This window comes from Schistocerca americana, chromosome 5, assembly GCF_021461395.2.
Source record: "Schistocerca americana isolate TAMUIC-IGC-003095 chromosome 5, iqSchAmer2.1, whole genome shotgun sequence".
Taxonomy (NCBI): Eukaryota; Metazoa; Arthropoda; class Insecta; order Orthoptera; family Acrididae; genus Schistocerca; species Schistocerca americana.
Window position 1 is genome coordinate 292,158,057 of NC_060123.1, and position 24,565 is coordinate 292,182,621.

At 45.9% G+C, this 24,565-nt stretch overlaps 1 protein-coding gene across 1 annotated transcript in view; it reads left to right on the top strand.

The window, feature by feature from the left end:
* Positions 1 to 24,565, top strand: part of LOC124616321 — a 44,934-nt gene that overhangs the window by 713 nt on the left and 19,656 nt on the right. The window lies entirely within an intron of this gene.

A 24,565-nucleotide genomic window follows, 5' to 3' on the forward strand; every position in this document is an offset into this window, starting at 1 on the left:
GGTCTATTCCAGCAAGTCCTCGAATTCAGGGAATTCATAAAAGAGGAAGACATTGACATATGCTTAGTGGCCGAAACACACCTGAAGCCAGGTGTAAGAGCATCTGTAGCTAACTACAACTGCTACAGACGCGATCGGCCTACCGCTGGAGGCGGGGTTGCAGTATATGTCAAACGAGGTATTAGACACCATCAAGTGTAACTCGCCAAATTGAAACAGTCGCAATAGAAATTGCCACTGTAACAGAGCCCCTCACAGTCGTTGCAGCCTACCGCCCCCCTCCCCAAACGTTAGAAGAAGAGGACATAGCTGCACTAGGGAGAATAAGAGGCAAGCTCCTAATAGGAGGAGACCTCAATGCCAAGCACGCAGACTGGCACTCACGAGTAAGCAACAGAGCTGGTCGACAACTGCAACGACTCGCGCGCACCCACCAGTTTCAGGTACGGGGCCCCGAGGAGCCCACCCACTTCCCAAACAACGGAAACAGGGCGGACGTCCTCGACATCGCACTCACGAAACACGTCACGGGTTTTGTGTCTGCCAGTTCGATAAACAGGATGTCGTCGGACCACAATCCAGTTATCCTAGAGGTCGACATGGGAGAATGGCTCTCGCTCCCACAGCGCACCACAAATTACAAACGAACACACTGGGAACAGTTCAGCAACGGAATAGCTGCTGAACTTGCCCAAGCCCCGCCTCCAACAGCAGAGACTGCTGAACAAGCGCTGGACGACTTCGCTAAAGCGATCCTGCAAGCAGCTGAGGAAGCAACGCCTGCGCCAGCGGGAGCCCCCCGCTCCAGGCAGCTCCCACAGCACCTGCTTGCCCAAATAAGACACAAAAATAGGATCGCCAAAGAATGGAAACTTACTAGGAACAAAACCACAAGGAGGCTGCTCAACAGACTACAAAGAGAGCTGAAAGTTTCACTCACTGAGTATCGCAACCAGCAATGGTCAGAACGACTATCAACTCTCAGACTAGATGACCACAGCTTGTGGCAAGCCACAAAGGAGTTCACGAGAAGACGCGCAAAAATACCCCCTCTGCATGGTGAACGTGGACTGCAATTCAGCACTGAAGACAAAGCAAATGCGCTAGCAGACGTGTTCGAAAAACAATTTACGCCAGCAGAGGTACAAGACAGAGAACACGTCGCAATCGTCCGCAGACAACTGGCCACCTTTTTAGAGGCAGACGACGATGAGGAATACACGCCGATCTTCAGTTCCGAAGACGTGGTTAGTGTCATCAAATCGCTGCCAACAAAAAAGGCACCAGGCCACGACCAGCTCACCAACGAACTATTAAAACATATCCCGCCCATGGCAATAACACACTTAACAGATATACTTAACGAAATTACGCGATCGCTAAAATTCCCGAGACAGTGGAAACACGCTGAAGTAGTCTCGATCGCAAAACCTGGAAAAGACCCGGTGTTCCCGCAACACTACAGACCAATTAGTCTACTGCCTACCCTCAGTAAACTATATGAGCGCCTCCTCTTAGTACCGATACAGGATCACATCAGAAGAGAGCAAATCCTGCCCAAATTCCAGTTTGGGTTTCGCCCACATCATTCGGCCCCCCAACAAATAATGAGGGTGGTTGAGGCAGCCACAGAAAGCTTCAACCGCAAAGGCTACTGCGGGATAGTCTTACTAGACGTGGCAAAAGCCTTTGATTCTGTTTGGCACACCGGGCTACTCCACAAAATGTACACCCAGGGCTTCCCCGGAAAGATTGTGAAACTTATAAAAAGCTATCTCTCCGGTAGGACATTCTCCGTAAAAGTAGAAACATCACTGTCAAGCAGGAGAAGAATACATGCAGGGGTACCACAGGGTTCGGTTCTTGGACCAACCCTGTACAGTCTCTGCACCGCAGACATACCAACCACACAACACGTACAAACAGCACAGTATGCTGATGACACTGCATTCTTCTCCTGCTCAACAAACAGGAACCTGGTCACGAGACGTCTTCAAACCGCCCTGAACAAGACAGACGAATGGGCCAAACAACGGCGAATCTCACTTAACTCTGAGAAGACCCAAGCCATGCTGATGACTAGACGTCTCGGTAAACGCCGCCCCCCCAGAAGACCCTACCAAATGCTGCACCTGCAGGGCCAAAACCTCCCCTGGAGAAACTCTGCGAGGTACCTCTGTGTGACACTAGACAAGCGTCTGACTTGGAAGTGCCACATCGAGGAGGTTCGCAAAAAGGCCCTAGGCAGGATGCAAATCCTTTACCCAATACTGAACAGTACAAGTTCCCTTGACCCGAGCACAGGAGTAGCCGTCTATCGAAGTCTAATTAGACCGATACTGGAGTATGCGTGCCCAGTATGGGGTTACGCTGCTAGATCGATGGTAGAACGGCTACAAAAAATTCAAAACAGAGCGCTCAGAATAGCCCTACACACACCGCCGCGCTTCCCGACGGAAGACCTCCACATAGCGGCAGACATTGTAAAATTAAACACGCGATTCCGTACCCTGGCGAAGCAGTTTTACGCCAACGCGGAAAGGTCGCCAAACGATCTAATAAACTCACTTGGTCGGTACAACAACGTACCAGACCGATACAAAAGACCAAAAGCATTACTCGTCGCTTAAAATAATAAAAAAAAACCGTCACTACTAGAGTGACAGAAAAGAAACACACGATACTCTAAAGAACAGAATTAACGAAAGATAGGCACATCCAAAAACTCACCAAAAATTGAAGGAAATGTCCGAATAGGACAAAAACCTTCGCAGAAAACAACCTCTCTCTAAAGACAGAGGAAGAAATTAGAGTGTGCTGCTGACCGAACCGAGTTCCCTCTGAGCAGCCATAGCGTACGGATCTCCGTGCTGGCACGTTCACAGGAGCTCAGTCCGTCAGTTCACCTGATGATGGCAACATGTATGATCGCCGAAATATTGTGCCCGTTGGACACTGTAGACCGGCGGTACACCCGTGGATATTTTGATTATCAAATACGCCGGGAGAAACTCAAGAATCACAGAATTGTAATTGACTGAATAGTTTCTAGCAAATAGAACAAATCATGTTATTTTGAACGGGGAGAGGTCTACAAACTTGAAAGTGAGTTCGAGTGTGTCCCAAGGTAGTGTTAAAGGATCATTACTTTTCACAATATACATAAACGACCTGTTAGATAACGCTGGAAATTCCATAAGTCTTTTCGCGGGTGATCTTCTGTTACATGGAGAAGTAGTGAAACGCAAGAAGACCTGGGAACGATCGACACTGGCAACTGACACACAAAGCGAACGAATGTAACGTGTTGCGAATACGCAGACTGAAAGACTCTTTATTGTATGATTACACAATTGCAGAACAGTCACTGGAAGAAGAAATCTTAATAAAATATCAAGGAGTATGGATGTGGAGCGATAATCGCTAATCCTGGTTAAGGCAAATGCCAGACAGATTCACCGGGGGATTCTTTAGGAACTGAAGTCCATCAGAAAAGGAAGTAGCTTACAAAACAATCGTTCAACCAGTGTAGGAATAGTGCTCGTCAGTCTGAGGCCCGTATCAGATAGGATTGAAACGGAAAATGGAGAACACCCAAAGAAGACCGACACGTTCTAATAGAGGTTCTTTTAGTGTGCCCGAAATTTCACGGAAATGCTCAGCCAAATATAGTGGCAGACGCTGCAAGAGACACGTTCTGCGTCACGGTATGGTCTACTGTTAAAGTTTCCAGAGTGTATGTTCCTACAATAGTCATTCGGTATATTGCTTCCTCCTAAGCAATCCTTCTTCTCTCGAACCACAAGCAACTAAAGCGGAAAAGTAGTAAGTGACAGTGGTACAAAGTAATCTCTGCCAGACACCGTAAAGGTATCTTGCGGAGTATAGATTTTGATATAGATATAGATATTGTTTATTTTTAAATAACACAATCATAAACAGTTTTCCATCACCACTGTAACAACTACAACACGAAGTGAGGTGTGTTTCTCTTATTGCATCAATATCAAATTGCATTACCAATTATCCACTTGTTCAGTGCTGTTGTCTCGATATTCCAGTATGTATACAAAGCATGTAACAACGTGGTGATAAAAATACTATCCCGAGACGCAATCTTAGACTCCGAATGTACATTTGTAGTGTCGAATGTATTCCAAAAGACATTATTAAATAAATCAGGAATATCTCAGACTCTCATGTTCCTGAATGACAGATCTTTCCTTCCCCATACATTTTCATCCTTCACATGGTCACCAGTGTCTTCAAAACTATTTTTCTGAATTACACAGAGAAAGTGCCTCTAAGAAAACTTACTGGTGGATGTTCTAACCAGTCATACATAAGCTCACAGGAAAATATCACCCTTTAAAAGAGCAAACTGGCTTCTTTGGAGCCCTATAGATTGTGCAGAATTGGTAACGGGTGGTTATACGATCAGTGACGTAAGTCATGGCAGTGAATTGGTGCCTACTTGCCAGTCAGCTTGTTACATAGCATATTTTGCCCAAAACTGTCACGCAATATATCTCATCACGATATATGGTCATTCCCTTTGGTCAATGCAGTCGCACTCTTATTGTGCATCATGAATGCACATAATATTCAGTAGAACCAGTGGCAGACCATCTAATAACTCTTAACTTTACTTTTTTATTGTGATGAGGGCTTGTTATTTTTCTGAAAGCTTCCAAGCTGGCTGAGACGAGACGGGAGATCGCTTAAAGGACAAGGGAGAAGCGTTATAGACAAGTTAGATATGAAAGCCGACTCCCGCGGGATGTATCCGAGAACGGAATCCGCTTCGCCCATCTCTGCATTCCAGGCCGTATATGAGGCCCGCTATCTGCTGGAAAAAAAAAAAAAAAAAAAAAAATTGTTTGAAGAATACTTTCAGAAATATAAAAATCTAAGTCAGGTGTAGCTTTTTAGAGACTCTGCAATGTGAGAAATGCAGTTTGCCTTGACAGCCATGCTGGTTCAAATGGCACTGAGCACTATGCAACTCAACTCCTGAGGTCATCAGTCGCCTAGAACTTAGAACTAATTAAACCTAACTAACCTAAGGACATCACAGACATCCATGCCCGAGGCAGGATTCGAACCTGCGGCCGTAGCGGTCGCTCGGCTCCAGACTGTAGCGCCTAGAACCGCACGGCCACTCCGGCCGGCCAGCCATGCTGGGTAAGAACGTTAGGTTTAAAGGTTGGGAACAGGTTTTCTCGTTGGTTAACAGTGTTATTTTCCGTAGAGCGCACGATTTCTCATGCGTGCCTATGTTTAAGTCTTCCTATTTTTTATCATCAGGATCGTACCATGGACTGGGAGAGGTTTCATAGTTTACTCCCCACTCCCCAGTACTATTGGTTAATAATAAAGAAATCTGCAGGAGTAGTAGTTTGTTTAATGTTATTACAAAATTATTACTTGACAGAACTCGAAATGTCTTCACTATTGGCCAGTGAGATTGCTGCTCTGTCATAAACGGCCATGTTTTATTGTATTAAGATAGCGAAAGCTTGATGGCTGATGACCAAGGAGAAAACACTTGCTGTTAATGACCCTTGCTATCGTATGGGAGGATGTCTCCATTTTATTACTACCTACAAAGGGCGAACTGAACTCAGAATCTCCAACTGCTATCACTGTTGCCTTCCGCAATCATGCTGGATTATTAATTATGATAAGAATGGGCAGAGATTGAAATCACTGATTTGGTTGGAATGCTATGCTCCCATTGGAAGCCAACAGCACAGTTTCAACATTTTGCAGCCACCTACTTGCTTTCATCATGTACTGTACTGCTCATACTACTGTTTATTCTTATTTTTCTGAGTTCTTTCTTTAACCAGTAACCGTTCTTGCAGGCTTTAGTCATATCAGCGAATTATTCTCCTAATTATGTTTTTGTCGTGATAGACAACCAGTGCCTAGGTTATATTTCACAATCACAATCCCTTGATCATTTATTAAATGCCCATGCACTTATATTAGTATGTTGACTCTTTACGATATTGAACCTGATTGTTAGAGTGACCACTTGTTTCTGTTATATAAAGATGATCATCCTCTCATCAAGCTATCTACACTTAGTGACCTTTCCAGTAAGATGTTCCTGTTGTGACATTGTCGTTTCCTTAAAATTTTCATGATCTTCTGGTGTGCTTGCCTTCTCTGTAGATCACCAGAGTTCGCAATATAGCTTCTTAGGGGTACATTAAACAGCACACCTGATACCCCAGAGGTCTTATCGAGTCAATACAGTAAGATGGATCGACATGGATACGAGGTAATGGCATACGCAGCTATCACCTTTGGACGTGTTCCTGACCACACCATGAATGAAGTTCCCCTGATTTGTTGCCAGGCTGTACAACGCACCTGCGAGGAGTACCACTGAAAGTCATGTTAACACTGCGCATGAGTAATAGTCCTAGAAATATCCTTACTGTCAGCGACTGGAGACGACAACTGGTTTAAAAGGAACTGCTGTTATTAGTGAAGTCAGTTCTATCTCAACCGGTTTCCGAGTGAACTCTGCGTAGGGAACTGCAGGCAGTGGGTAGTTGTATTTGAGTATCTCATGAAAGGAGATAGCTCATAGCGACACAGGAAGCTGCACTTCTTCAGTGGGCTAGACAACACAGAAACTAGAGAGTAGCTGACTGGAGAAGTTTACTGTGGCCCGACGAGTCACAATTTTGTTGTTTTCAAATAATGCAAGACACAGAATACAGCGAGGGAACAAGGAGGCGTTTAACGCACAGTGTGTGAAGGGATTACTTTAGGCAGGAGATGGTTCTGTAAAGTTTTGCTGGTGGTTTTCGTACCATCTCTTGGGCTCACTCATTCGGATTTCAGTGAACAAGAACCAGGATGTTTATTTCACCATTCTCAGTGACTGAGTGGTGTACTTCCTTCTACATCTTCATGAAAAGTTTTCTGTGGAATCTACCGTCTTCCATGACGATAACAGCTGTGCTCGCAGGGCTGCACTCACAGGTCCGTGTGTGACGAACAAGAAAGCATCCTGCCACACCTCCACTGATACGGTTAATTATGAAACATTAACCTTATAGACAATGTCTGGGCCTATTTGGAACAGTGAGTGATACGCTGATCTACGATACTCAATCATCAATGACTTCTTGTTGTCTTCTTCTTGCTTGGCTCTATAGTCCTTGAAAAGCCGTGGCCTTCTGTATCACCTGCCTCCATTATTCTCTTTCAATCGCCTTCCTTCTCCAATTTATTATTCCTATCGCCTTTAGATCTTCTTCCATATCGTCCAGCCACCTTTTCCTGGGTCTACCTCTTCTCCTTCTCACGTGAGGTTTTCCCACGAAAATTTTCTTGACCCTCCGAGTTTCTGGCATTCTCTGTAAATGTGCTGCCCATCTTATTCTTCCCTGCTTAGTTTTAACAATAATATGTATCCGTCCAAAAAGTGTTTGTAGTTCTACATTTGTCCTTACTCTCCAGCCATCTTCCTCTCTCACTGCTCCAAAAATCCTTCGCGGTATCTTTCTTTCCCATCTCAATAACCAGTTCTCCTCCTTTAATGTCAATACCCAGCTTTCTGATCCATATATTACTATAGGTCTTAATATGGTCATGTGTATTTTGATTTTTGTATTCCCATACATTCCTGAAATTAAATACGTTCTGCAAGGCAAAATAGCAACGATTTCCACTCGCTATCCTTTCTTGAATTTCTACTGCTACTTTATTGTCCTCTATTATTACAGAACTTAAATATTTAAATGTTTTCACTTTTTCATATTCTTTGCCACTCATTCCTATTGAATTCTTTTGTCCGTTTATATTGGGCTCCCCCACCACCACACACTTTGTTTTGTTTATGTTTACTTGTAAACCTACTTCTCTTGCAGCTTCCTCCAACATATCGTAGTTCCCCTTTAGTGCCCTTACATTCCTTGCCGTTAATGATACGTCATCCACATATACTACCTCTTGAACTTCCTGATTAAGTATTGTCCCTCCTGGATTTATCGGCATTTGCCGCATCACCTTTTCTAAAACTAAATTCAATAGCATTTTAGAGGTCACATCTCCCTGTCGTAGACCCCTCTGTACTTGGAATTCACCAGACAGTTCTTGTTCGATTCATCAGTGACTAACTAAAGAAATTGTGGAGTCTCTTTCATGTTAAATTCAGGACATTATCATGAGTATAGGCGGTGCTACACGGGGCTTGCTTAAGTGATCCTTGGGGTGACAAATTTTTTACCCTGTCTGCCGTAAAAACTTGCAGAACAGTCTGAATCTGATAATCTAAGGAACCGCAGTGTCAAGAAGAAATACGGATACCAGTGATAGTAAGCTGGTCCCTATTTCGATTGTACAAGAAGTGGGATTCTTCCTACACGTCCGTTAGTTAGCCTGAGGATGGAGTAATGTAACTCTGAAACTGGTAGCACATTTAAAACTGGAAATTTAGACGGCTGAAGGCGTTTTAACTCGACATTTTAGAATGAACAGCCAAGCTCCGACAATCATCTTGTATAAAGATGGACTTGCAGAGGATTAAATATACGCTCAGCCGAGATTGAAGATATGTGAAAATAATCTTGGAAACTACAGATGTGTTACAGCGCAGCAAAAGTCAGTAAAACGTGTAAAAAGAAATCCCATAGCCATAGGCACACGCTTGCTCGGGAGGAAGGGAAAAAACCGGCTCTGCAACCTGATTTTGAACAAAGAGGCGGTGCGTTGCTCCAAGCGTTTAGCAGTTCACTACAATAAAACGACTTACTTCAAATTAAAAATCTTTCTTCTACTGACTTCTACTTAAATCGTATTTGAATATGCCGAAATTTCCCGAAAGACTGCTTTATACAGGATGTAAGTTGCAACATGGTTTACGATAAATGATGAACAATTATTTCGCGGTTGTAATAGTACGAAGGCGTGATTAAATGTAATGCGTCTGAATTTTTATGTGTTACCATTCTACATCATTACTCTTGATGTCTACAAATTAGCAGCCCTCTGCTGTCACATGGCTGCGAATTCTAGAGCGTCACATGGCTGTATGTAACATAACTATGACGGTGCGAGAGAAACAGCGTGCTGTAATCGAGTTTCGAATTCGAAGAGTTCGTCCACTCAACTTCGCCTTTAGCATGACAATGCCAGACCGCATTCAAACGCAGCGACAAGTGCAGCAGTCCCACGCCTTGGGTTCACTGTCATCCATCATCGTCCTTGCAGTCCCGACTTGGCTCTATCATATTTACATCCGTTTCCAAAACTTACAGAACACCTTCGAGGACATCACTTTGACAGTGATGAAATGGTGCAAGCAGAGGGTCAACGAAGTGAAACATTCCACAGTGACGATTTCAACAAACTGGGAGAAATGGTTCGTCGCTAGGGTGACCATGTTGAGAACAAAATACACTACTGGCCATTAAAATTGCTACACCACGAAAATGACGTGCTACAGAAGTGAAATTTAACCGACAGGAAGAAGATGCTGTGATATGCAAATGATTAGCTTTTCAGAGCATTCACACAAGGTTCGCGCCGGTGGCGACACCTACAACGTGCTGACATGAGGAAAGTTTCCAACCGATTTCTCATACACAAACAGCAGTTGACCGGCGTTGCCTGGTGAAACGTTGTTGTGATGCCTCGTGTGAGGAGGAGAAATGCGTACCATCACGTTTGCGACTTTGATAACGGTCGGATTTTTGCCTATCGCGATTGCGGTTTATCGTGTCGCGACATTGCTGCTCGCGTTGGTCGAGATCCAATGACTGTTAGCAGAATATGGAATCGGTGGGTTCAGGAGGGTAGTACGGAACGCCGTGGTGGATCTCAACGGCCTCGTATCACTAGCAGTCGAGATGACAGGCATCTTATCCGCATGGCTGTAACGAATCGTGCAGGCACTTCTCGATCACTGAGTCAACAGATGGGGGCGTTTGCAAGACAACAACCATCTGCACGAACAGTTCGACGACGTTAGCTGTAGCATGGAGTATCAGCTCGGAGACCATGGCTGCGGTTACCCTTGACGCTGCATCACAGACAGGAGCGCCTGCGATGGTGTACTCAACGGCGAACCTGGGTGCACGAATGGCAAAACGTCATTTTTTTCGGATGAATCCAGGTTCTGTTTACAGCATCATGATGGTCGCATCTGTGTTTGGCGACATCGCGGTGAACGCACATTGGGAGGGTGTATTCGTCATCGCCATACTGCCGTATCACCCGGCGTGATGGTACAGGGTGAGATTGGTTACACGTCTCGGCCACCCCTTGTTCGCATTGACGGCACTTTGAACAGTGGACGTTACATTTCAGATGTGTTACGACCCGTGGCTCTACCCTCATTCGATCCCTGCGAAACCCTACATATCAGCAGGATAATGCCCGACCGCATGTTGCAGGTCCTGTACGGGCCTTTCTGGATACAGAAAATTTTCGACTGCCGCCCTGGCGAGCACATTCTCCAGATCTCTCACCAATTGGAAACGTCTGGTCAATGGTGGCCGAGCAACTGGCTCGTCACAATGCGCCAGTCACTACTCTTGATGAACTGTGGTATCGTGTTGAATCTGCATGGGCATCTGTACCTGTACACGCCATCCAAGCTCTGTTTGCCTCAATGCCCAGGCGTATCAAGACCCTTATTATGGCCAGAGGTGGTTGGTCTGGGTACTGATTTCTGACGATCTATGCACCTGAAATGCGTGAAAATGTAATCACATGTCAGTTCTAGTATAATCTATGTTTGTCCAATGAATATCCGTTTATCATCTGCATTTCTTCTTGGTGTAGCAATTTTAATGGCCAGTAGTGTATGTAGATATGAGGAATAAATATGTAGAATGTTAATAAAGCTTTTTTTAGTTGAAAATTCTTAAGATTTTTCACGTAACAAATTTGGAGCAAGCACTCGTAACTTTTTCAGATAAATGGAAATGCCTTGTCACTAGGACCTCCCGGCGGGTAGACCGTTCGCCTGGTGCAAGTCTTTCGAGTTGACGATACTTCAGCAACTTGCTTGTCGATAGGGATAAAATTATGATAAGGACAACACAACACCCAGTCCCTGAGCGGAGAAAATCTCCGATCGAGCCGGGAATTGAACCCGGGCCGTTCGGCATGACATTCCGTCGTGCTGACCACTTTTTTTTTTTCCTCTGCCAACCTTTTTTTTTTTATATATGGATGGAAAAAGGCGTCTTTCAGTTACGACAAACAAAATTAGAACGTACATCCGTAGCAACAACAGAACAAGAGTTTCTTCTAAACTATGAAAGAGAATTTGAAACCAATAGTGTGGTGATAGATAATAAAGAAAGAAAAAACGTAACCAAATCCCGCACGCCGTTCCATGTGCATGGCCCATCTGCGTACAGATGCCATGTTCCAAATTGGCACAACATTTCGCAGCGTTTGGAGCTTCATGACGGCGGTCATCCTCTGCCCGGTACTCCCCAACTGTGAGGGGGGTTATCGAAGACATTGCGTAAATAGTTGGCAAATAGTTGTCGGTATCGGGGTGTACACTCAAGTGTGCTATGACTGTCCTGGAGAAATTGCCAGTAATCAAGCACCATCTTCTCATCATCTCGAAAGAGGTAGTATATGGACATGCCTTTAAACCATGTGAGAGCATGAGTCTTCGCAGGTGGGAAATAAGTATCCTCTGGACAAAGGAGGAGCCGTGGCTCAATTGTGCGAGGCGCGATACGTAGGTAGCAGGCGAGGATCTTCTGCACTAGCAGCCATACCTCTAACGCCGATCCACATGTTAAACGGTGGTCGTCAGTATCCACGAGGTGGCAATGTGGACAAAGGGGGGAATCCGCCATCCCAATAGCGTGCAGCCTTTGTCGGGTTACAACCTTCCCGTTCACCACCTGGTACCACGCGGCTCGTACCCGCGTGGGGAGGAACGACTTCTGGACCGCTCTCCACACTGCAGGCCATAGGGTAGTAGGGCTCTTCCTCTCAATCACATTGCGAGGGATGGACCTTAGCAGCAGTCTGTAAAAGTCTCTCGCCTGGAGAGGGCGAGTGTTGGGAAGGTCTGGGTGCACGTAACTATACTCAAGAATAAATGCCGAGAGGTGCGAGAGTGAGGGTGTAATGTGCGCAACCGTGACAGGTGGCAGAAGAGACGCCGGCAGCAATTCCTCTAACAGACGACCCGTAAGGGAAGCATCTTTGTGGGTCCACAATTTCATCATTGTGCACAAGTATAACGCTGTAGCCCTCGCTCGTACATTTATAAGTCCCAGTCCGCCATCAAGCGGAGGGAGGGTGAGTGTTTCGTAGCGGACTTTGAATAGGTGTCCGGCGGTAAGGCAATATCCAAACGCTGCTTGCAGTCTGTGTGCCATCGCTGTCGGTATCGGTAGGACCTGGGCCATGTGAATCATCTTAGTTGCCACGTGAAGGTTGAGGTATTCCACACGCTGTAGGAGGTCCATCCGTCGAAGTAAGTTCCGGCGAACTTCTGTGCGTATTGCCTGTAGTAATCGTGCATAGTTCATGGCAGCCGTGCGGCGCACGCCCTGTGTAAATGTTATGCCCAAGAACCGGATCTTGTTAACTAGTGGGAGTGGGGCTAAAGCGTCCTCTTGTAGACCTCTCCCAATGGGCATCGCTACCGATTTGGCCACATTCATGAGGCTGCCCGCTGCCAAACCATAGCGATTGATCCATTGTATCACCGAGCGTACCTCGTCACCAGATCGGACAAGTAATAGAAGGTCATCAGCATATATCCTGCAGTGAAAGGTGTGATCCCTCAATGCTACGCCCGAGAGCCTGTTTTTCAACCCTCCGACAAGTGGTTCGAGTGCGATCGCGTAAAGGATCATGGAGAGAGGGCATCCTTGGCGAACTGACCGTCGGATCGGAAAAGGACCCGCAATCCGTCCATTCACCAATAAACGGGATGCAGCTCCACGGAAAAGGCGCTGAAAGATGTCGAGAAAGTCAAGCGGGAAGCCCATGCGGGCCATAACGGACAGAAGGAACTTGTGGTTAACTCTATCGAAGGTGCGGTCGAAATCAGTGGAGATCAGAGCAGCTCGAAGGCGACAGGATGTGGCGATGGCTATTAAATCCCTGTATTCACTGGTTGCCGTTTGCATGTTGGTCACTCCGCCCTGTGTCGTTTGCTCCATTGAGAGGAGGAGGGGCAGAACCGTCTTCATGCGGCTGGCGAGTAGTCGGGCGAAGATTTTATAGTCCGAGTTGAGCATTGTAATGGGCCCTCGACCGACCTCTGGAAGGCTTGTGTATCGGTATTAGGAGACCTTCCACGAATGCAGGTGGCACGTGAGAACCGGGGGTCATCAGTTCTTGGTACATGATGATCCATCGGGGCATCATGAGATCGCGGAAAGTACGATAAAACTCGAGCGGCAGTCCGTCTGGCCCGGGAGATTTGTTGAGTGCTCCCTTGTTAAGCGCGTCCTCGATGTCGTCTCGTGTAATCCCACCTAACAGCGTCGCCGCTGCTGCATTGTCGAGGGTGTGCGACACGTGCTGCAGTATGTCGTGATCGTCCGCTCCCTCGTCCTCTGTATTCACCTCGTCGTAAAACCGGCGATAGTGATCTGCGAAGGCTTCTGTAACCGCCGCCTGAGTCATTACGACCCTACCACCTGGCAATACGAGGTCCGTGATCAGCTGCTGTCGGCGTCGGCGGCTGTCGAGCACGATGTGATGCATAGACGGGTTTTCTCCTTCCACTCGGTCTTGACGTCGCGATCGCACTACGACCCCCTCCAAACGTTTCCTCGTAAGAGACAATATTTTACCTTTAATTCGGCGGCTTTCCATTTGTCGGTTTGGAGATGGTGGTTGGCTGTCGAGTTCGCGAAGCATCGTGTAATAAAAGTCCAATGTGTGACGATGCCAAGCTGCGATATCTTTTCCGAATTGCGTTAGCACACGCCGAAAAGCTGGTTTTGCACAGTCCACCCACCATGCTAGAGTCGATGGGTATCGGGGAAGACGACGTTCGCAATCCAGCCATGTGTTGGCGATAATCTGACGGCATTCCGGGGCTTGAAGATGTGCCACATTCAGCTTCCAGGGTCCTCGGCTGCGCCATATCCGCTTCTGTTGTAGAGTGAGTGTGCATATGAAAGCGCTATGATCGGAGAAGGCAAGCGGCCAACGTTCGGCGTCCAATACTCCCGGCGCTAGAGCTCGTGATACATAAATGCGGTCTAGGCGACTGGCGGAGTGACTAGTAAGGTATGTCGGCCCGGGACGTTCACCGTGCACTGTCTCCCACGTGTCGGTGAGAAGCAGATCTCGAACCAGGAGCCGAAGTTCTTGACAAGTTGAGAAATGTGGGACTTGGTCTTTGGGGTGGAGCACACAGTTAAAATCGCCCCCGAAGATATATTGCTCGAAGCGGCTGATAAAGAGGGGGGCGATATCCTCCGAGTATAACAGCGATCGTTCGCGGCGTTGGTCAGTTCCTGATGGAGCGTAAATGTTAATGATACGCGTTCCCAGTGCTGTGATCGCCAGCCCCCTTCCTGACGGAAAGTAAGTCACCTCTTCGATGGCAATTCCGTCGCGCACTAGTATTGCCGTACCGCTGCCATTCCGGTCCGCCGGTGACACATATGTCACATAACCGTAGAAAACGGGGAGGGCCGCTATATATACTTCTTGCAACAGGGCAATGTCAACATCCGAAGAACGAAGCATCTCACGCAGCAACTGGATCTTCACTGCCGTTCGTATCGTGTTGAGGTTAAGCGTGGCGATACGATAAGCTTGCTGCCGAACCGCAGGTGTTAAGTTATCCATTAAGACTGGAATTACCTATGACGCTTCTGACTGTATTGACACCTCCGCATCCCCCAAAACCTCACCGGCAGTCCTTGCTAGAGAGCCTGCGCCAATGGCGTGGGCCCTGTTGGCGTAACTTGCATGGTTCCGTTGTCGTCGTGGTCATCCGCCCACGTCGGGGAACTGAAAGTAAGATCGGCCTCCCTAGCTTCCTCAGGACACGGCATGGGTGCTTGCATTTCGGAAGGTGGTGGGCAGCATCTGTCCTGCAGCTCGGCATCCGATTTTGCCACTGTAGATATATGTGGTTTGTCCTCAGTTTCGTTCGATGGTGCCACACTGCAGCAAATGGCGGATGCCTCTGTGGTAGCGTCGTCATTGAAGGTGGAATCGTCATCCTCTGGAGGCTGTGTCGCATCCCGTTCGGAAGTTGCTCTACGCCTCCGCTTCCGTCGCTTCGGAGAGCGTTGCTTCCTGGTGTGTCCTTCTGTGTCAGACGATGGCAAAGATTCACGACGTTCCGGCACAAAGGCAGCCGTAGGCACAATAAGCGAGTCTACGGCCATGCTATCGTCATGTATGTTGTTATCAGTCGACGGGGGCGGCGGCATCGGAGTTGAATCCGTATCTTGTGGAACAGGTGTGTCATCATCGCCCTGTATTGGAGCATGGAGCCGCGACCCAACAGTGGATGTCGGCTGTCGTGGTGAAGTAGTAGCTGTCGTGAGGGCTGCTGCATAAGTCACAGGAAGTAGCGTCGGCTGCGATGGCGGGTCCGCTTCAGCCGGCGGCAGTTGAGTGATGCGACGTTGCATACATTCTGATCTGAGGTGTCCCTTCTTCCCACAACCAGAGCAGGTCTTCGGTTGCCCATCGTAGATGACGATGGCAAGGCAGCCACCGATATTCATATATGAAGGTACATGTCTTTTAAGTGCTATTCGAACCTGGCGGACGCCGTTTAGCACAGGATATGTCTGGAATTGCGTCCATTTTTCCGCAATATGATCATGGACCGTGCCGTAGGGGCGCAGCGCTGTCACGACGTCCTCCGCCGGTAGTTCGAAAGGAAGGTCGAAAATTCTGATCGTGCGAAGTCCCATGCCAGAATAACGTGCACAGTCCCCACATTGCCATCAGCATGGCAGAAACGGAGGCCCTGTTTCGTGTCCCGAAGGATCCGTTCACATGTTGCGTCGTTGATGATCTTGACATATACGATACTACTCACAATGGACAAGTGAATTCCGAGAATGTCAGTCGCCGAGATTTTAACTTCTTCTCGTAGAAATCGTTCGACTTCGAGTGCTTTGGGCCGTGCAAATTCGTTGCGGAACGTAAATTTGAGCGTCGATTTTCTGTATTGGTGCGCCATAGTGATCTATATGCTGAGTACGGCACGCGCGAAACGGCCGAGTACGATGTAAACAACACGAGCGCTCGCTCCGCGGCAGGAACACAAACAGCGCGTCCTCACCGTAGCACAGCCAAAGGCCAACTGCCATTGAGCTACCAGGGGCGGACACTTTTTCAGATATCGATATGCGACATCAATCTTGTTTCTTTATAGATGGGCCCGGTTACATTTACTAACAACGTTCAGGGGCTCTTGAGAACAAATGTATGATCACGTTTCGGTTTTTAATGTTCCAGACGGGCTAAACATAAAACTATGCAAGGGATGTGCTCAGTACGAGCACCATTCACGGTAGCATACGGTATTTACTGATTGGAGCCCCGTTATATAATACTTACGCTGTGGTCATTTCTTGTCAAATGTCTCATTTCTCGCATTGTTCTTGCAACTGTTAAAGTGCAAGAATTAACAAGCATACCTCCGACAGAATGAAAGGTCTCAGATTCAAGTCCCGGTCCAGCAGACAGTTTTAGTCTGCCAGGAAGTTTCAAGCAATCTTCTGCTTCAAACACCTCTGAAATGAGGTAAGAAAGTCAAGCTTTTTTAATAATAGATATTTCCGTCTGTGAGACAAGAAAGTTACGAACGTGATCCATACAATCATATAGATGCATCTTCTCTTTCTATTACTGATGGGATTCCTTGTTTTCATATGAACAATTTATGAAACATAGCACGTGACAATGTTTTCAGTAGACTGTACTTAGGTATTGCCTATTCATTTTTGACGCTATACCAAAAATTTCCCAATGTAGAATCGTACTTTATTTTTTGTCCTACTTCTATATTTAAATACACCAAAATCGTGTTAAGTGCTGTGAATTATAATTATGTAGCGTTTTGTGACTGTCTTCCTCCCCTTATCTCACCACAGCGTTATCACTTTGATTCATAGACTTCAATGATATCTATGGAATGTCATTTGTATATTTTGCTATTCTGTTTGAGGATCACTCACTATTTATGAAAATGTTTTTAATTTACTAGTTTCCACTAAAGCCTACACTTAAATTTTTTATGCGATCTGCTCCTCTGTGATAACGCGTATGTTTAGAGTCCTACTGTACTTCATCATTTTTCTCTCCACAATTCTGATAACTGTACTATAACCCATTTACTGCTGTTTAGCTCTTCTACCAGCCCCATTACTCTTATTCCGCTCGTAAAGTTACAAATTTTATTTTCCTCACTAGCAAGCCGTGCATACTTAGCACCGATAACACTAAGTACGCATCGCGAAGAGGTCATAAATTACATGCGTAGTCCTTCATGGCGAATCAGTCTAATTATCCCCAGAAACCGTACCAAAATCCCTGCAGTAGTTCCTGAGACTAACCTCCATATAGTCAACACATAGAAAAACGCGGTGGGGGATTTTAATTTATAAAATACATAGAAGATATCTACAGGGTGTTACAAAAATGTACGGTCAAACTTTCAGGAAACATTCCTCACACACAAATAAAGAATAGATGTTATGTGGACATGTGTCCGGGAACGCTTAATTTCCATGTTAGAGCTCATTTTAGGTTTCGTCAGTATCTACTGTACTTCCTCGATTCACCGCCAGTTGGCCCTATTGAAGGAAGGTAATGTTGTCTTCGGTGCTTGTGTTGACATGCGACTCATTGCTCTACAGTACTAGCATCAAGCAGATCAGTACGTATCCTCAACAGGTTAGTGATCATCACGAACGTGGTTTTGCAGTCAGTGTAATGTTTACAAATGCGGAGTTGGCAGATGCACATTTGATGTATGGATTAGCACGGGGCAATAACCGTGGCGCGGTACGTTTGTATCGAGACAGATTTCCAGAACGAAGGTGTCCCGACAGGAAGACGTTCGAAGCAATTGATCGGCGTCTTAGGGAGCACGGAACATTCCAGCCTATGACTCGCGACTGGGGAAGACCTAGAACGACGAGGACACCTGCAATGGACGAGGCAATTCTTCGTGCAGTTGACGATAACCCTAATGCCAGCGTCAGAGAAGTTGCTGCTGTACAAGGTAACGTTGACCACGTAACTGTATGGAGAGTGCTACGTGAGAACCAGTTGTTTCCGTACCATGTACAGTGTGCGCAGGCACTATCAGTAGCTGATTGGCCTCCACGGGTACACTTCTGCGAATGGTTCATCCAACAATATGTCAATCCTCATTTCAGTGCAAATGTTCTCTTTACGGATGAGGCTTCATTCCAACGTGATCAAATTGTAAATTTTCACAATCAACATGTGTGGGCTGACGAGAATCCGCACGCAATTGTGCAATCACGTCATCAACACAGATTTTCTGTGAAAGTTTGGGTGGGCATTGTTGGTGATGTCTTGGTTGGGCCCCATGTTCTTCCACCTACGCTCAATGGAGCACGTTATCATGATTTCATACGGGATACTCTACCTGTGCTGCTAGAACATGTGCCTTTACAAGTACGACACAACATGTGGTTCAAGCACGATGGAGCTCCTGCACATTTCAGTTCAAATGGCTCTGAGCACTATGGGACTTAACTGCTGAGGTCATTAGTCCGCACATTTCAGTCGGAGTGTTCGTACGCTTCTCAACAACAGATTCGGTGACCGATAGATTGGTAGAGGCGGACCAATTCCATGGCCTCCAAGCTCTCCTGACCTCAACTCTCTTGACTTTCATTTATGGGGGCATTCGAAAGCTCTTGTCTACGCAACCCCGGTACCAAATGTAGAGACTCTTCGTGCTCGTATTGTGGACCGCTGTGATACAATACGCCATTCTCCAGGGCTGCATCAGCGCATCAGGGATTCCATGCGACGGAGGGTGAATGCATGTATCCTCGCTAACGGAGGACATTTTGAACATTTCCTGTACCAAAGTGTTTGAAGTCACGCTAGTACGTTCTGTTGCTGTGTGTTTCCATTCCATGATTAATGTGATTTGAAGAGAAGTAATAAAATGAGCTCCAACATGGAAAGTGAGCGTTTCCGGACACATGTCCACATAACATATTTTCTTACTTTGTGTGAGAGGAATGTTTCCTGAAAGCTTGGCCGTACCTTTTTGTAACACCCTGTATAGACGTATTTTACTGCTCTTTGAAATTGCGGTGGCTTTCTCCTTTACTGTTTTTCCCGTCAGCTATTGCCTTCTCTGTAGGTGACCAACTCTTAATTCCCGTCATTGCCACGAGATGCCATTACAAACGCCAATTAAATATGAAACAAGTAACAATACTTACATTACATACTTACCAATACTGAAATCGGTATGTATGCTACAGCAAGCGTACCTAATATGTTACAAAACGAGATGTTGCGTTGCACATACCTCAGATTCTATTGGTGATAAAATGGAGGGCGAAGTGTTTTGGATAGCTCTTAGGCTAGGGACCTTCTGTATGATGAATAGAAGGGCCGTCTTAATGGCGCTATCCTACAGTACAGTGTCAAAGTATGAATATTACTCACTTCCTCCTGCTCTGGCAAATGGAGTAAATCGGTTGGTTCTTTTGCTAATTGATGTGGTCTATGTTGGGCTTATGTGGGAGTTACTGACGTACTTTGAGTTTATGGGCGGTTCCTCGGAAAAACCCACAACAACGGTCTTTATTCATTATCGATAAACACCCCAAAAAGTAGTTTTTTGGATACCAAAACCCCAGCTGCGGATTCCGCGACGGTGATTCACAATAAATGGTTGTAATTTTAATGATGTATTCCCAAGATGCTGATTTTGAATTACCTTGAAAATTTTCTTCGTGTCTTTATCCGTTTCCGAAATACAGAGGTTCAAAGTTACCTAATTGTACACGTGAAGTCCGGTGTGAAGCCAAGAACGTACTTTATAATGTGACATAGTACGGAGAAATATGCTGTAAAGTCTTTCTGTTATCATCTGGGAACCCCATGTTACAGTATTGAAGCGCATTCAAAATTCCTTTGCACCCAAAATTCAGTCTTGGATGTAATACTAGTTGGATGACTGGTAGAACTTTTGAAAATCACTCGTGAGTACCAAAGTATAATGACTGCGCGTAGGGAATTAAACAGGAAGTGCCACTGATAAACCACACATTTCAGTAGCCAGAGCGAAGTGACATTCGAGGTAGTGTAAATAGCGAACGATAGGGAAAGTCCGCTGATTTGATGCTACTTATTACAACCGCCCTCCGAAATGTTTTCCGGTTCCTGTCCGACAATACGTGGGGTCAGCGTTGTCCTCGCTCAGGTGTATTTGTCCCTTCGTCTAAATGGTTCAAATGGCTCTGAGCACTATGGGACTCAACTGCTGTGGTCATAAGTCCACTAGAACTTAGAACTACTTAAACCTAACTAACCTAAGGACATCACACACATCCATGCCCGAGGCAGGATTCGAACCTGCGACCGTAGCGGTCGTGCGGTTCCAGACTGTAGCGCCTTTAACCGCTCGGCCACTCCGGCTGGCTGTCCCTTCGTCTTTCCACTTCAAAATTAAATCAGTAACAGCCGGCTTGAGTAGCTTTAGCTGGGTTGAAATGTCCCTGGTGGATCTGTTCAGTCACTAGCATACATTCGGGGTCGCTAAGCTCTCCTGGTGCGACAATAAAGTAATGAGACTGACTTTCTTTGGAAGATGTGGCAACCCTGCAGGCTTGCGTAGGTACAATATCTTTGACCTTGGTCTATAAGCTGCTTCTAGTCCTAGCGGCACATCGATGCAACTGCTCAGTCTTGAGTAGGGCTGTAATAAGTTAACATGTGTTTATGTCTCTCGTCACGGAAATGGAACTGCATAATATTGTGCAATGGTATGCCATTTCTTTTTGCATTAAAATGGGTGAAAACGCGACGAAAACTTACGGTAAGCTTCAGAAGGCTTTTGGAGAAGAGGTTATGTCATGATCTCAAGTTTAGTGAAGGGAAAACGAATGCTGAAGATGAAGACCTCACAGACGGATGTCAACTTGACCATGGTGAATGAACTCTTACGAGCTGATCGAAGATTATCCGTGAAAATGATTGCAGAAGAACTGAACATCAATTGAGAAACGGTTCGTCTAATAATAATTGGATTCTGCATAACGATAATGCGCCATCCCACACTCCTCTGTCAGTACAGCAATTTTTAACCTCAAAACAAATTTCAGTACTACCACAGCCACCTTATTCACCAGATATTGCTCCGTGCGACTTTTTTCTATTTCCAAGGGTCAAAACGGCTGTCAAGGGACACCATTTTCAAACAACACAAGAAGTCCAAAAAGCTGTGACGAGGGTCTTGGAGGATATTACAGAAGATGAGTTCCAGAAATGTTACCATCAATGGCAGAAGCGCTGGAAAAAGTGTGTACAATCAGAAGGGAACTTCTTTGAAGGAGACAAGGCTAAACTTGACTAAAACAGTAAGCAACTTTTTTTTTACATCAGTCTCATTACTTTATTGTCGCACCTCGTACTTCTGTACTGCTTCTCCACTGACAACACTTACCCCAGCCTTCTTTTTTTACTAGTGTGTCGGCCTTTGGTGGCATCTAATGGTCATTTCGGCATTACGCACGAGTACCCGGAAACTGTTCATCATATACTCTATAATGGTGTCCTAAGCGTTTATTTTTTCATGTTGGGCTCAGTGCCGTTATCACGTCGTCTCTGTAATACCCCGTCGCAGAACAGAATCTCTAAGACTTTAAAGGTGGTAATAAATTAACGTTTCAGAAAATTTATGCATAAATTAGCTTTCTTCCATACACTATGTTAATAAAAAAACACAACCGATTACGGTAAGAGAACTGTGCATGTTGCCTGACAGAGAATCTTTTTCCGTATTTCTCAAAAGACACGCACTTTTATTAACCCTTGTCGCCGGGCATAACCACATGGAAATACTCGTAGGTAACGTGGAGTTGTCTTACGAAAGGGTACTATCTCCCGGTCGAAAATCTTCCTGACGTCATCTTCATCAACTTATGTGACTCCTCAGTAAGCACTGTATAGGTTGTATTACTTTATTTCATACTAGCGACACCAACAGGCTTGACATGAGCGGCCCAACTTCCCTCTATGGCCAGGTGACATGTGTGGCGCAACGGGAATAATTTATTACTAACACAAATCTTTCTCGTGAATTAGTCTGTCTATTAGCCACCGAATCAAAACCCCTACAGTAGTTCCTGGGATGACATACAAACAGAAAAACTGGCAGGGGACTTTAATTTATAATTTGTATAGATTACGGATTTCGAGTCATCTTTTACTATCATCAGATGTTCCTGAAAACTTAAATACCCCACTCGAAAATTACGCATTTTTGCGTTTGACATATTTCATTTCGGAGGATCTAATGACGAGACAGGATATCCCGAAATCGACAACATGAAATATTAAAATCAATATAATGCAGTCTGAGTATTCAATTAAATCAGACAGCAAAAAATTACGGCTACGTGTCGCTCACGCACTAAGTGCCTAAGTCCCTACGTAGTGTTCGACTTGAGACTGTCTACACACGCAGAAAGCGAGGAAGATTACTGTTTAACGTCTCGTCAGAATGGTTCAAATGGCTCTGAGCACTATGGGACTTAACATATGAGGTCATCAGTCCCCTAGAACTTAGAAATACTTAAACCTAACTAACATCACACACATCCGTGCCTGAGGCAGGGGTCGAACCTGGTTCCAGACTGAATCGTCTAGAACCGCTCGGCCACAGCGGCCGGCTTAACGTCTCGTCTACATCGAGGTCGTTCGACACAGAGCACAAGCTCGGATAAGTAAGAAGGGGGAAGTAAATGGCTGTGCCCTTACATGGGAACCATCCCGGCATTTGCCTTAAGCGCTTTGGGGAAAGCACGGAAAATCTAAGTCAAGACTGCTGGGCGGTGTGCTAACCATTGGATTCCATCGCTTGGTTAGGTACACAGGAGTCAGTGTCACATAGTGTATTCCGTAACGCCCAAAACCATCACACTTTATATCTGTCCTCTACGCCAATAAAAAATACAGACTGGAAAACTGCGGTCACCAGAATAATGTGTAACAGAGAAATGGCCATCACCGGATGACAAGTCTGAGACGTGGCGGCATTCCACTCCGTTGGCGCCAATAACTTGAGCTGCCGATATCGATCTGATCATATGTCGCCAGCTATGGTCTTTGGTCGAAGCTTGCGTTGTTGGTTTGGCGGCTCCTGTGACATTCAATTAGCTGGAGGGCACGTGCATACCGAGTTGCTATTGGGGGCCACCGGCTGACCGGCGTGGGCCTCGAGAAGCCGCGAGAGTGGTTAAATCGCTCGGAGGCAAGCCTTGCCGGCGCTCTTACGGATTGGTAGCGGCGAGTTGCAGGAAGGGCAGCCGACGTCGGGCGCAACCAGGTCAGCGAGTTCCCGGCCCACTCTGCAAGCTTAAATTTGATGGCACCTCGTACACCGTCCGTACGGATTGGATGCTGTGACACCCGTGCTTGGAATCCTGGAAGTCAAGGCTCCTTCACACCCGAGTGGAGTTAAGTGTTGTTTTTCTATTTATTGGGTACTTGATATTGTAAGGCCACATTTGACTTAATGTGCTATTGGACCTATTATATTAACGCCTCTGAGTGATTGTGTGTATGATCAGCAGCCATTGTAACTAATGTTAATTTGTTCATCCAGACCGTATTCCGCGCAAGTGTACGTGTACTCTCGATCATGAATTGACGAAATTAAATTTGTAATATAATCTATGTCAGAGACAAAGCACTCCTTGTAGATGAGTAAGCCTTAGCCATTGCATCAGCAGGCGCTAATATTTCGTCTTGTAATTTAGAAGTATTTTAAGGAATGTTAACCTTGTAACTTGTATGTGTAGTCGCTTCGACGGTAAGTTAAAATTTCCTACGTCTTAGGCATTCTGATCTGTAGCCTAATTTGTGCAGATTACTATTCCCTTCTGACGTGTGTGCTGATAGAGTACGTTTGGCAGTGGACGACGCGTTCCCGTTCCCTGGGCCAGGAGCAGAGACGTGTTTTCTTTCTGCTGCGGCGGCACTTCTGTCGTCGTACGAAGTCCAGGTAGGTCCCTCTACCAACCTCATCGTGGTGGGTCAAGTCAAGTAAAGTCGATCGTCTGATATGTGCCACGGCGGACTGTCGCCGATAAATCGGGAACTATGAATCTGTCCTATTTGGGGTATTCGGAAAGTTCATGAGGTTAAATGCATGTTCTGAAAGCCGGAAGTTCCTCCTCACTACATCTGTTTTTTAACTACTCGTTTAAATCTCGCACCCTTATTGCTAATTTTGGTGTGTGTTAAGTTTCAAGGTGTTTGCTGGATGTTTATTTAAGGGTCATTGACAATGTTTTTGCTGGTGTGTACCAATTTGGAGACACATTTAAACTATGTGCCTTCC